Below are 15000 nucleotides of genomic sequence, written 5' to 3'. Positions count from 1 at the left end.
TGGAGACTAAGGCTTTACATTGGTGGACATGCATCGTGCTCCTAGCTTGTCAGACGAGTGACTTGACATGCTGTGGAGAAGGTTGCTTAACACTGATGAGCTTGTCGGCGTGCCTCCTTCTTGACTTGATTGTCTCGATGTGAGGACCGTGCGGACCACACCAGTGAGTCATATAAGTACACTCGTAGTAAGCTTTTGTTCACCTTGTCTGGTCTGTGTTGTGCTCGACCGCCTTCACGGACAATGGACTTGGTGGATACTGGTGAAGCTTGGTGCAGGCTCCTTCCTTGTCAGACGAGCGACTTGACTTGGTCTGGAGACTGTTCCTTTACATTAGTGGACATGTGTCGTGCTTCTTCCTTGTCAGACGAGTGACTTGACATAGGTTGGAGATGGACGCGTAACACTAATGAGCTTGTCGGCGTTCCTCCTTCTTGACTTGATTGTCTTGATGCGAGGAACGTGCAGACCACACCAGTAAGCTTACATGCTCTCGTTACAAGTTGTATATGTTGACCCGTTTGGGCCGGTTGCCTTGCGCATGATGATGTTGACCATGTTTGGTTAACGTGTCGTGTGTCGAGGTGGTCGGTCTTGGTAGTAGGATGTCTTGTGCATGGCGTGTTGACCTCGTCGGTCGATGTGTCGTGTACGAGATGACCTACTTGCCCGTCGGTTGTCCAAGTTGTATGATGTGTTGACTTAGTCGACGTGTCATGTGCTTGGATGATTGGCGTACGGGTCATGTATGGTGTACTTCCTTCGGTTGAAGGGATGTACTAGTACATACTTGTATTAATTGTTTATTTCACGATCTGGTCTTTTGATTGGATCGTGAAAAAACGCTAAGTCCAAGAATCCTGAACTCGAGAGGAAAGCGCTGATGGCAACCTTTTTGACAGGACGTCCCTAGAAAACGGCTTTTTCCTTTTCGGCATTAAGTGGCATGTTTAACGTGGCTAGAACATCAATTATCCTGCAAATGGCACTCAAGCTTGGCAAAAGTCTCGAAACACTCCTATCTTGACGCACCTGCAACCGCAACACGATGCAAAACAAATTGCACGAGCTACTGATACTTGTACCATGCACGGTACACGGTTCCGAAAATTACGCCTGAAAGTATGCAATTTGGTGCTACCCTAGGGAACTTGTATGGGGAAGCCTACCTACGCGTGTCGCACGTTGCAAGTTGCATGGTCGTCGATCAGAGGCATGCAAAAGCACCTATCTAGGGGAATTACTCTACGTTCTAGTAGCTAGTGCGATTTTCCGGTCCAGCACGGCAGTACGCCTGCATGCATACAATCCATGTACCAACCATGTACCTAGGCGTTGGTCAGTAGCTTTTGGCGCCACATGGAGAAGTATTCGAGTTCAGATTTCTGGGACTTAGCGTATTTTTCAAAACTATTAATTTAAATTAAACTATTAATGGGTCTCAAGCTAGGCGTTGGTCAGTAGCTTTTGGCGCAACATGGAGGAAGTATTCGAGTTCAGATTTCTGGGACTTAGCGTATTTTTCAAAACTATTAATGGAAATTAAACTATAAATGGGTCTCAAGCTAGGCGTTGGTCAGTAGCTTTTGGCGCAACATGGAGGAAGTATTCGAGTTCAGATTTCTGGGACTTAGCGTATTTTTCAAAACTATTAATGGAAATTAAACTATAAATGGGTCTCAAGCTAGGCGTTGGTCAGTAGCTTTTGGCGCAACATGGAGGAAGTATTCGAGTTCAGATTTCTGGGACTTAGCGTATTTTTCAAAACTATTAATGGAAATTAAACTATAAATGGGTCTCAAGCTAGGCGTTGGTCAGTAGCTTTTGGCGCCACATGGAGGAAGTATTCGAGTTCAGATTTCTGGGACTTAGCGTATTTTTCAAAACTATTAATTTAAATTAAACTATAATGGGTCTCAAGCTAGGCGTTGGTCAGTAGCTTTTGGCGCAACATGGAGGAAGTATTCGAGTTCAGATTTCTGGGACTTAGCGTATTTTTCAAAACTATTAATGGAAATTAAACTATAAATGGGTCACAAGCTAGGCGTTGCTCAGTAGCTTTTGGCGCCACATGGAGGAAGTATTCGAGTTCAGATTTCTGGGACTTAGCGTATTTTTCAAAACTATTAATGGAAATTAAACTATAAATGGGTCTCAAGCTAGGCGTTGGTCAGTAGCTTTTGGCGCAACATGGAGGAAGTATTCGAGTTCAGATTTCTGGGACTTAGCTTATTTTCAAAACTATTAATGGAAATTAAACTATAAATGGGTCTCAAGCTAGGCGTTGGTCAATAGCTTTTGGCGCAACATGGAGGAAGTATTCGAGTTCAGATTTCTAGGACTTAGCGTATTTTTCAATCATATTAAACCGAATCAAACATAAAAATGATGAAACCTACACGACGTTCCTAGGTTATGAACGAAAAGTGACGATTTAGTGCCGGTCAGGATAGCCGTGCACCAAAATTGTGTACCGATCAGGGAAAGTACAACACGGAGGGCGCAGCCCGAGCGTACGCGTTCATGGATGTCCATGTTGGTACACATGCACCAAAATTGTGTACCGATCAGGGAAAGTACACTACGTACGCGTTCATGGATGTCCATGTTGGTACACATGCACCAAAATTGTGTACCGATCAGGGAAAGTACACTACGTACGCGTTCATGGATGTCCATGTTGGTACACATGCACCAAAATTGTGTACCGATCAGGGAAAGTACACTACGTACGCGTTCATGGATGTCCATGTTGGTACAAGTTGCCGGTCAGGATAGCCGTGCACCAAAATTGTGTACCGATCAGGGAAAGTACAACACGGAGGGCGCAGCCCGAGCGTACGCGTTCATGGATGTCCATGTTGGTACACATGCACCAAAATTGTGTACCGATCAGGGAAAGTACAACACGGAGGGCGCAGCCCGAGCGTACGCGTTCATGGATGTCCATGTTGGTACACATGCACCAAAATTGTGTACCGATCAGGGAAAGTACAACACGGAGGGCGCAGCCCGAGCGTACGCGTTCATGGATGTCCATGTTGGTACACATGCACCAAAATTGTGTACCGATCAGGGAAAGTACACTACGTACGCGTTCATGGATGTCCATGTTGGTACACATGCACCAAAATTGTGTACCGATCAGGGAAAGTAAACTACGTACGCGTTCATGGATGTCCATGTTGGTACAAGTTGCCGGTCAGGATAGCCGTGCACCAAAATTGTGTACCGATCAGGGAAAGTACAACACGGAGGGCGCAGCCCGAGCGTACGCGTTCATGGATGTCCATGTTGGTACACATGCACCAAAATTGGGTACCGATCAGGGAAAGTACAACACGGAGGGCGCAGCCCGAGCGTACGCGTTCATGGATGTCCATGTTGGTACACATGCACCAAAATTGTGTACCGATCAGGGAAAGTACAACACGGAGGGCGCAGCCCGAGCGTACGCGTTCATGGATGTCCATGTTGGTACACATGCACCAAAATTGTGTACCGATCAGGGAAAGTACACTACGTACGCGTTCATGGATGTCCATGTTGGTACACATGCACCAAAATTGTGTACCGATCAGGGAAAGTACACTACGTACGCGTTCATGGATGTCCATGTTGGTACAAGTTGCCGGTCAGGATAGCCGTGCACCAAAATTGTGTACCGATCAGGGAAAGTACAACACGGAGGGCGCAGCCCGAGCGTACGCGTTCATGGATGTCCATGTTGGTACACATGCACCAAAATTGTGTACCGATCAGGGAAAGTACAACACGGAGGGCGCAGCCCGAGCGTACGCGTTCATGGATGTCCATGTTGGTACACATGCTCCAAAATTGTGTACCGATCAGGGAAAGTACAACACGGAGGGCGCAGCCCGAGCGTACGCGTTCATGGATGTCCATGTTGGTACAATCTACATGTACGTACCTAGTTTTTGTGTCAAAAGTTGCAATAAAGTGCTTGTATGCTTAAAATGCTTATCTCAACCGGTCACCTTTTGGCCTGCCCTTTTATAGACAGAAACCTAAAAAGATACGCCCGAGGGCGGTAGCCCGAGGGCGAAACTCGCGATTTTTGTGTTTTTCCATTCGCCCGGGACGACGAAATGAGCTCTGTGCACATCGTGCAGAAAACTGTCTTCTCCACCTTTGTTTTTGTCCGTCTGATCATAAAATCACCCTTATTTGTGTACCATTTGGAGTGCGCAGCCCAAACGTACGCGTTAATGTTAATGTTTGTATACACTACATGTATGTTCCTAGGATTTGGTAATTGAGTCAAACACACAATTCCCCGACCGTCGCGGACACCATTCTTGGACAGAAGTCCTAGTACGTAGAGTACTTTCCCTAGGTATGTGCCCGTTCGTGACTATCGTTGCGTGCATACGGACACGCTTGGGTATGTTTACCATACAAGGTTTACTAGGGAAACCTGCTTGCTCGACCATTGCCCTCCCGTCGCGGACACCATTCTTGGACAGAAGTCCTAGTACGTAGAGTACTTTCCCTAGGTATGTGCCCGTTCGTGACTATCGTTGCGTGCATACGGACACGCTTGGGTATGTTTACCATACAAGGTTTACTAGGGAAACCTGCTTGCTCGACCATTGCCCTCCCGTCGCGGACACCATTCTTGGACAGAAGTCCTAGTACGTAGAGTACTTTCCCTAGGTATGTGCCCGTTCGTGACTATCGTTGCGTGCATACGGACACGCTTGGGTATGTTTACCATACAAGGTTTACTAGGGAAACCTGCTTGCTCGACCATTGCCCTCCCGTCGCGGACACCATTCTTGGACAGAAGTCCTAGTACGTAGAGTACTTTCCCTAGGTATGTGCCCGTTCGTGACTATCGTTGCGTGCATACGGACACGCTTGGGTATGTTTACCATACAAGGTTTACTAGGGAAACCTGCTTGCTCGACCATTGCCCTCCCGTCGCGGACACCATTCTTGGACAGAAGTCCTAGTACGTAGAGTACTTTCCCTAGGTATGTGCCCGTTCGTGACTATCGTTGCGTGCATACGGACACGCTTGGGTATGTTTACCATACAAGGTTTACTAGGGAAACCTGCTTGCTCGACCATTGCCCTCCCGTCGCGGACACCATTCTTGGACAGAAGTCCTAGTACGTAGAGTACTTTCCCTAGGTATGTGCCCGTTCGTGACTATCGTTGCGTGCATACGGACACGCTTGGGTATGTTTACCATACAAGGTTTACTAGGGAAACCAGGAAGGAATTCTAGGCACACGTTTTGTTCCATCCACAGTAACTTTCGTTCTCTTAAGGTAGCTATTTAACTTGTTTGCCATGATAAGCAACCTGCTTCCCCGACCGTCGCGGACACCATTCTTGGACAGAAGTCCTAGTACGTAGAGTACTTTCCCTAGGTATGTGCCCGTTCGTGACTATCGTTGCGTGCATACGGACACGCTTGGGTATGTTTACCATACAAGGTTTACTAGGGAAACCTGCTTGCTCGACCATTGCCCTCCCGTCGCGGACACCATTCTTGGACAGAAGTCCTAGTACGTAGAGTACTTTCCCTAGGTATGTGCCCGTTCGTGACTATCGTTGCGTGCATACGGACACGCTTGGGTATGTTTACCATACAAGGTTTACTAGGGAAACCTGCTTGCTCGACCATTGCCCTCCCGTCGCGGACACCATTCTTGGACAGAAGTCCTAGTACGTAGAGTACTTTCCCTAGGTATGTGCCCGTTCGTGACTATCGTTGCGTGCATACGGACACGCTTGGGTATGTTTACCATACAAGGTTTACTAGGGAAACCTGCTTGCTCGACCATTGCCCTCCCGTCGCGGACACCATTCTTGGACAGAAGTCCTAGTACGTAGAGTACTTTCCCTAGGTATGTGCCCGTTCGTGACTATCGTTGCGTGCATACGGACACGCTTGGGTATGTTTACCATACAAGGTTTACTAGGGAAACCTGCTTGCTCGACCATTGCCCTCCCGTCGCGGACACCATTCTTGGACAGAAGTCCTAGTACGTAGAGTACTTTCCCTAGGTATGTGCCCGTTCGTGACTATCGTTGCGTGCATACGGACACGCTTGGGTATGTTTACCATACAAGGTTTACTAGGGAAACCAGGAAGGAATTCTAGGCACACGTTTTGTTCCATCCACAGTAACTTTCGTTCTCTTAAGGTAGCTATTTAACTTGTTTGCCATGATAAGCAACCTGCTTCCCCGACCGTCGCGGACACCATTCTTGGACAGAAGTCCTAGTACGTAGAGTACTTTCCCTAGGTATGTGCCCGTTCGTGACTATCGTTGCGTGCATACGGACACGCTTGGGTATGTTTACCATACAAGGTTTACTAGGGAAACCTGCTTGCTCGACCATTGCCCTCCCGTCGCGGACACCATTCTTGGACAGAAGTCCTAGTACGTAGAGTACTTTCCCTAGGTATGTGCCCGTTCGTGACTATCGTTGCGTGCATACGGACACGCTTGGGTATGTTTACCATACAAGGTTTACTAGGGAAACCTGCTTGCTCGACCATTGCCCTCCCGTCGCGGACACCATTCTTGGACAGAAGTCCTAGTACGTAGAGTACTTTCCCTAGGTATGTGCCCGTTCGTGACTATCGTTGCGTGCATACGGACACGCTTGGGTATGTTTACCATACAAGGTTTACTAGGGAAACCTGCTTGCTCGACCATTGCCCTCCCGTCGCGGACACCATTCTTGGACAGAAGTCCTAGTACGTAGAGTACTTTCCCTAGGTATGTGCCCGTTCGTGACTATCGTTGCGTGCATACGGACACGCTTGGGTATGTTTACCATACAAGGTTTACTAGGGAAACCTGCTTGCTCGACCATTGCCCTCCCGTCGCGGACACCATTCTTGGACAGAAGTCCTAGTACGTAGAGTACTTTCCCTAGGTATGTGCCCGTTCGTGACTATCGTTGCGTGCATACGGACACGCTTGGGTATGTTTACCATACAAGGTTTACTAGGGAAACCAGGAAGGAATTCTAGGCACACGTTTTGTTCCATCCACAGTAACTTTCGTTCTCTTAAGGTAGCTATTTAACTTGTTTGCCATGATAAGCAACCTGCTTCCCCGACCGTCGCGGACACCATTCTTGGACAGAAGTCCTAGTACGTAGAGTACTTTCCCTAGGTATGTGCCCGTTCGTGACTATCGTTGCGTGCATACGGACACGCTTGGGTATGTTTACCATACAAGGTTTACTAGGGAAACCTGCTTGCTCGACCATTGCCCTCCCGTCGCGGACACCATTCTTGGACAGAAGTCCTAGTACGTAGAGTACTTTCCCTAGGTATGTGCCCGTTCGTGACTATCGTTGCGTGCATACGGACACGCTTGGGTATGTTTACCATACAAGGTTTACTAGGGAAACCTGCTTGCTCGACCATTGCCCTCCCGTCGCGGACACCATTCTTGGACAGAAGTCCTAGTACGTAGAGTACTTTCCCTAGGTATGTGCCCGTTCGTGACTATCGTTGCGTGCATACGGACACGCTTGGGTATGTTTACCATACAAGGTTTACTAGGGAAACCAGGAAGGAATTCTAGGCACACGTTTTGTTCCATCCACAGTAACTTTCGTTCTCTTAAGGTAGCTATTTAACTTGTTTGCCATGATAAGCAACCTGCTTCCCCGACCGTCGCGGACACCATTCTTGGACAGAAGTCCTAGTACGTAGAGTACTTTCCCTAGGTATGTGCCCGTTCGTGACTATCGTTGCGTGCATACGGACACGCTTGGGTATGTTTACCATACAAGGTTTACTAGGGAAACCTGCTTGCTCGACCATTGCCCTCCCGTCGCGGACACCATTCTTGGACAGAAGTCCTAGTACGTAGAGTACTTTCCCTAGGTATGTGCCCGTTCGTGACTATCGTTGCGTGCATACGGACACGCTTGGGTATGTTTACCATACAAGGTTTACTAGGGAAACCTGCTTGCTCGACCATTGCCCTCCCGTCGCGGACACCATTCTTGGACAGAAGTCCTAGTACGTAGAGTACTTTCCCTAGGTATGTGCCCGTTCGTGACTATCGTTGCGTGCATACGGACACGCTTGGGTATGTTTACCATACAAGGTTTACTAGGGAAACCTGCTTGCTCGACCATTGCCCTCCCGTCGCGGACACCATTCTTGGACAGAAGTCCTAGTACGTAGAGTACTTTCCCTAGGTATGTGCCCGTTCGTGACTATCGTTGCGTGCATACGGACACGCTTGGGTATGTTTACCATACAAGGTTTACTAGGGAAACCTGCTTGCTCGACCATTGCCCTCCCGTCGCGGACACCATTCTTGGACAGAAGTCCTAGTACGTAGAGTACTTTCCCTAGGTATGTGCCCGTTCGTGACTATCGTTGCGTGCATACGGACACGCTTGGGTATGTTTACCATACAAGGTTTACTAGGGAAACCTGCTTGCTCGACCATTGCCCTCCCGTCGCGGACACCATTCTTGGACAGAAGTCCTAGTACGTAGAGTACTTTCCCTAGGTATGTGCCCGTTCGTGACTATCGTTGCGTGCATACGGACACGCTTGGGTATGTTTACCATACAAGGTTTACTAGGGAAACCAGGAAGGAATTCTAGGCACACGTTTTGTTCCATCCACAGTAACTTTCGTTCTCTTAAGGTAGCTATTTAACTTGTTTGCCATGATAAGCAACCTGCTTCCCCGACCGTCGCGGACACCATTCTTGGACAGAAGTCCTAGTACGTAGAGTACTTTCCCTAGGTATGTGCCCGTTCGTGACTATCGTTGCGTGCATACGGACACGCTTGGGTATGTTTACCATACAAGGTTTACTAGGGAAACCTGCTTGCTCGACCATTGCCCTCCCGTCGCGGACACCATTCTTGGACAGAAGTCCTAGTACGTAGAGTACTTTCCCTAGGTATGTGCCCGTTCGTGACTATCGTTGCGTGCATACGGACACGCTTGGGTATGTTTACCATACAAGGTTTACTAGGGAAACCTGCTTGCTCGACCATTGCCCTCCCGTCGCGGACACCATTCTTGGACAGAAGTCCTAGTACGTAGAGTACTTTCCCTAGGTATGTGCCCGTTCGTGACTATCGTTGCGTGCATACGGACACGCTTGGGTATGTTTACCATACAAGGTTTACTAGGGAAACCTGCTTGCTCGACCATTGCCCTCCCGTCGCGGACACCATTCTTGGACAGAAGTCCTAGTACGTAGAGTACTTTCCCTAGGTATGTGCCCGTTCGTGACTATCGTTGCGTGCATACGGACACGCTTGGGTATGTTTACCATACAAGGTTTACTAGGGAAACCTGCTTGCTCGACCATTGCCCTCCCGTCGCGGACACCATTCTTGGACAGAAGTCCTAGTACGTAGAGTACTTTCCCTAGGTATGTGCCCGTTCGTGACTATCGTTGCGTGCATACGGACACGCTTGGGTATGTTTACCATACAAGGTTTACTAGGGAAACCAGGAAGGAATTCTAGGCACACGTTTTGTTCCATCCACAGTAACTTTCGTTCTCTTAAGGTAGCTATTTAACTTGTTTGCCATGATAAGCAACCTGCTTCCCCGACCGTCGCGGACACCATTCTTGGACAGAAGTCCTAGTACGTAGAGTACTTTCCCTAGGTATGTGCCCGTTCGTGACTATCGTTGCGTGCATACGGACACGCTTGGGTATGTTTACCATACAAGGTTTACTAGGGAAACCTGCTTGCTCGACCATTGCCCTCCCGTCGCGGACACCATTCTTGGACAGAAGTCCTAGTACGTAGAGTACTTTCCCTAGGTATGTGCCCGTTCGTGACTATCGTTGCGTGCATACGGACACGCTTGGGTATGTTTACCATACAAGGTTTACTAGGGAAACCTGCTTGCTCGACCATTGCCCTCCCGTCGCGGACACCATTCTTGGACAGAAGTCCTAGTACGTAGAGTACTTTCCCTAGGTATGTGCCCGTTCGTGACTATCGTTGCGTGCATACGGACACGCTTGGGTATGTTTACCATACAAGGTTTACTAGGGAAACCTGCTTGCTCGACCATTGCCCTCCCGTCGCGGACACCATTCTTGGACAGAAGTCCTAGTACGTAGAGTACTTTCCCTAGGTATGTGCCCGTTCGTGACTATCGTTGCGTGCATACGGACACGCTTGGGTATGTTTACCATACAAGGTTTACTAGGGAAACCTGCTTGCTCGACCATTGCCCTCCCGTCGCGGACACCATTCTTGGACAGAAGTCCTAGTACGTAGAGTACTTTCCCTAGGTATGTGCCCGTTCGTGACTATCGTTGCGTGCATACGGACACGCTTGGGTATGTTTACCATACAAGGTTTACTAGGGAAACCAGGAAGGAATTCTAGGCACACGTTTTGTTCCATCCACAGTAACTTTCGTTCTCTTAGGTAGCTATTTAACTTGTTTGCCATGATAAGCAACCTGCTTCCCCGACCGTCGCGGACACCATTCTTGGACAGAAGTCCTAGTACGTAGAGTACTTTCCCTAGGTATGTGCCCGTTCGTGACTATCGTTGCGTGCATACGGACACGCTTGGGTATGTTTACCATACAAGGTTTACTAGGGAAACCTGCTTGCTCGACCATTGCCCTCCCGTCGCGGACACCATTCTTGGACAGAAGTCCTAGTACGTAGAGTACTTTCCCTAGGTATGTGCCCGTTCGTGACTATCGTTGCGTGCATACGGACACGCTTGGGTATGTTTACCATACAAGGTTTACTAGGGAAACCTGCTTGCTCGACCATTGCCCTCCCGTCGCGGACACCATTCTTGGACAGAAGTCCTAGTACGTAGAGTACTTTCCCTAGGTATGTGCCCGTTCGTGACTATCGTTGCGTGCATACGGACACGCTTGGGTATGTTTACCATACAAGGTTTACTAGGGAAACCAGGAAGGAATTCTAGGCACACGTTTTGTTCCATCCACAGTAACTTTCGTTCTCTTAAGGTAGCTATTTAACTTGTTTGCCATGATAAGCAACCTGCTTCCCCGACCGTCGCGGACACCATTCTTGGACAGAAGTCCTAGTACGTAGAGTACTTTCCCTAGGTATGTGCCCGTTCGTGACTATCGTTGCGTGCATACGGACACGCTTGGGTATGTTTACCATACAAGGTTTACTAGGGAAACCTGCTTGCTCGACCATTGCCCTCCCGTCGCGGACACCATTCTTGGACAGAAGTCCTAGTACGTAGAGTACTTTCCCTAGGTATGTGCCCGTTCGTGACTATCGTTGCGTGCATACGGACACGCTTGGGTATGTTTACCATACAAGGTTTACTAGGGAAACCTGCTTGCTCGACCATTGCCCTCCCGTCGCGGACACCATTCTTGGACAGAAGTCCTAGTACGTAGAGTACTTTCCCTAGGTATGTGCCCGTTCGTGACTATCGTTGCGTGCATACGGACACGCTTGGGTATGTTTACCATACAAGGTTTACTAGGGAAACCAGGAAGGAATTCTAGGCACACGTTTTGTTCCATCCACAGTAACTTTCGTTCTCTTAAGGTAGCTATTTAACTTGTTTGCCATGATAAGCAACCTGCTTCCCCGACCGTCGCGGACACCATTCTTGGACAGAAGTCCTAGTACGTAGAGTACTTTCCCTAGGTATGTGCCCGTTCGTGACTATCGTTGCGTGCATACGGACACGCTTGGGTATGTTTACCATACAAGGTTTACTAGGGAAACCAGGAAGGAATTCTAGGCACACGTTTTGTTCCATCCACAGTAACTTTCGTTCTCTTAAGGTAGCTATTTAACTTGTTTGCCATGATAAGCAACCTGCTTCCCCGACCGTCGCGGACACCATTCTTGGACAGAAGTCCTAGTACGTAGAGTACTTTCCCTAGGTATGTGCCCGTTCGTGACTATCGTTGCGTGCATACGGACACGCTTGGGTATGTTTACCATACAAGGTTTACTAGGGAAACCTGCTTGCTCGACCATTGCCCTCCCGTCGCGGACACCATTCTTGGACAGAAGTCCTAGTACGTAGCGTTCTTTATTGTACTTGATCAGTTTGTATTGCCTTCGCTTTGTTCCATCGACACTTGCTACTGCTCACTAAGGGGTTTTTGTTTGTGATGTGTACGATAAGCCACCGTCTATCCTATCCGGCACTTTATCAACACTTTTCACCCAAGTCATAGGAACGTAGTGTACTTTCCCTGATCGGTACACAATTTTGGTGCACGGCTATCCTGACCGGCAACTTGTACCAACATGGACATCCATGAACGCGTACGCTCGGGCTGCGCCCTCCGTGTTGTACTTTCCCTGATCGGTACACAATTTTGGTGCACGGCTATCCTGACCGGCAACTTGTACCAACATGGACATCCATGAACGCGTACGCTCGGGCTGCGCCCTCCGTGTTGTACTTTCCCTGATCGGTACACAATTTTGGTGCACGGCTATCCTGACCGGCAACTTGTACCAACATGGACATCCATGAACGCGTACGCTCGGGCTGCGCCCTCCGTGTTGTACTTTCCCTGATCGGTACACAATTTTGGTGCACGGCTATCCTGACCGGCAACTTGTACCAACATGGACATCCATGAACGCGTACGCTCGGGCTGCGCCCTCCGTGTTGTACTTTCCCTGATCGGTACACAATTTTGGTGCACGGCTATCCTGACCGGCAACTTGTACCAACATGGACATCCATGAACGCGTACGCTCGGGCTGCGCCCTCCGTGTTGTACTTTCCCTGATCGGTACACAATTTTGGTGCACGGCTATCCTGACCGGCTAAATCGTCACTTTCGTTCATAACCTAGGAACGTCGTGTAGGTTTCATCATTTTTATGTTTGATTCGGTTTAATATGATTGAAAAATACGCTAAGTCCTAGAAATCTGAACTCGAATACTTCCTCCATGTTGCGCCAAAAGCTATTGACCAACGCCTAGCTTGAGACCCATTTATAGTTTAATTTCCATTAATAGTTTTGAAAATAAGCTAAGTCCCAGAAATCTGAACTCGAATACTTCCTCCATGTTGCGCCAAAAGCTACTGACCAACGCCTAGCTTGAGACCCATTTATAGTTTAATTTCCATTAATAGTTTGAAAAATACGCTAAGTCCCAGAAATCTGAACTCGAATACTTCCTCCATGTGGCGCCAAAAGCTACTGAGCAACGCCTAGCTTGTGACCCATTTATAGTTTAATTTCCATTAATAGTTTTGAAAAATACGCTAAGTCCCAGAAATCTGAACTCGAATACTTCCTCCATGTTGCGCCAAAAGCTACTGACCAACGCCTAGCTTGAGACCCATAATAGTTTAATTTAAATTAATAGTTTTGAAAAATACGCTAAGTCCCAGAAATCTGAACTCGAATACTTTCTCCATGTGGCGCCAAAAGCTACTGACCAACGCCTAGCTTGAGACCCATTTATAGTTTAATTTCCATTAATAGTTTTGAAAAATACGCTAAGTCCCAGAAATCTGAACTCGAATACTTTCTCCATGTGGCGCCAAAAGCTACTGACCAACGCCTAGCTTGAGACCCATTTATAGTTTAATTTCCATTAATAGTTTTGAAAAATACGCTAAGTCCCAGAAATCTGAACTCGAATACTTTCTCCATGTGGCGCCAAAAGCTACTGACCAACGCCTAGCTTGAGACCCATTAATAGTTTAATTTAAATTAATAGTTTTGAAAAATACGCTAAGTCCCAGAAATCTGAACTCGAATACTTCCTCCATGTTGCGCCAAAAGCTACTGACCAACGCCTAGCTTGAGACCCATTAATAGTTTAATTTAAATTAATAGTTTTGAAAAATACGCTAAGTCCCAGAAATCTGAACTCGAATACTTTCTCCATGTGGCGCCAAAAGCTACTGACCAACGCCTAGGTACATGGTTGGTACATGGATTGTATGCATGCAGGCGTACTGCCGTGCTGGACCGGAAAATCGCACTAGCTACTAGAACGTAGAGTAATTCCCCTAGATAGGTGCTTTTGCATGCCTCTGATCGACGACCATGCAACTTGCAACGTGCGACACGCGTAGGTAGGCTTCCCCATACAAGTTCCCTAGGGTAGCACCAAATTGCATACTTTCAGGCGTAATTTTCGGAACCGTGTACCGTGCATGGTACAAGTATCAGTAGCTCGTGCAATTTGTTTTGCATCGTGTTGCGGTTGCCGGTGCGTCAAGATAGGAGTGTTTCGAGACTTTTGCCAAGCTTGAGTGCCATTTGCAGGATAATTGATGTTCTAGCCACGTTAAACATGCCACTTAATGCCGAAAAGGAAAAAGCCGTTTTCTAGGGACGTCCTGTCAAAAAGGTTGCCATCAGCGCTTTCCTCTCGAGTTCAGGATTCTTGGACTTAGCGTTTTTTCACGATCCAATCAAAAGACCAGATCGTGAAATAAACAATTAATACAAGTATGTACTAGTACATCCCTTCAACCGAAGGAAGTACACCATACATGACCCGTACGCCAATCATCCAAGCACATGACACGTCGACTAAGTCAACACATCATACAACTTGGACAACCGACGGGCAAGTAGGTCATCTCGTACACGACACATCGACCGACGAGGTCAACACGCCATGCACAAGACATCCTACTACCAAGACCGACCACCTCGACACACGACACGTTAACCAAACATGGTCAACATCATCATGCGCAAGGCAACCGGCCCAAACGGGTCAACATATACAACTTGTAACGAGAGCATGTAAGCTTACTGGTGTGGTCTGCACGTTCCTCGCATCAAGACAATCAAGTCAAGAAGGAGGAACGCCGACAAGCTCATTAGTGTTACGCGTCCATCTCCAACCTATGTCAAGTCACTCGTCTGACAAGGAAGAAGCACGACACATGTCCACTAATGTAAAGGAACAGTCTCCAGACCAAGTCAAGTCGCTCGTCTGACAAGGAAGGAGCCTGCACCAAGCTTCACCAGTATCCATCAAGTCCATTGTCCG

This window comes from Anopheles merus, unplaced genomic scaffold, assembly GCF_017562075.2.
Source record: "Anopheles merus strain MAF unplaced genomic scaffold, AmerM5.1 LNR4000226, whole genome shotgun sequence".
Taxonomy (NCBI): domain Eukaryota; kingdom Metazoa; phylum Arthropoda; class Insecta; order Diptera; family Culicidae; genus Anopheles; species Anopheles merus.
The sequence above is the reverse complement of the archived record's forward strand: the minus strand, read 5'-3'. Positions refer to the sequence as shown.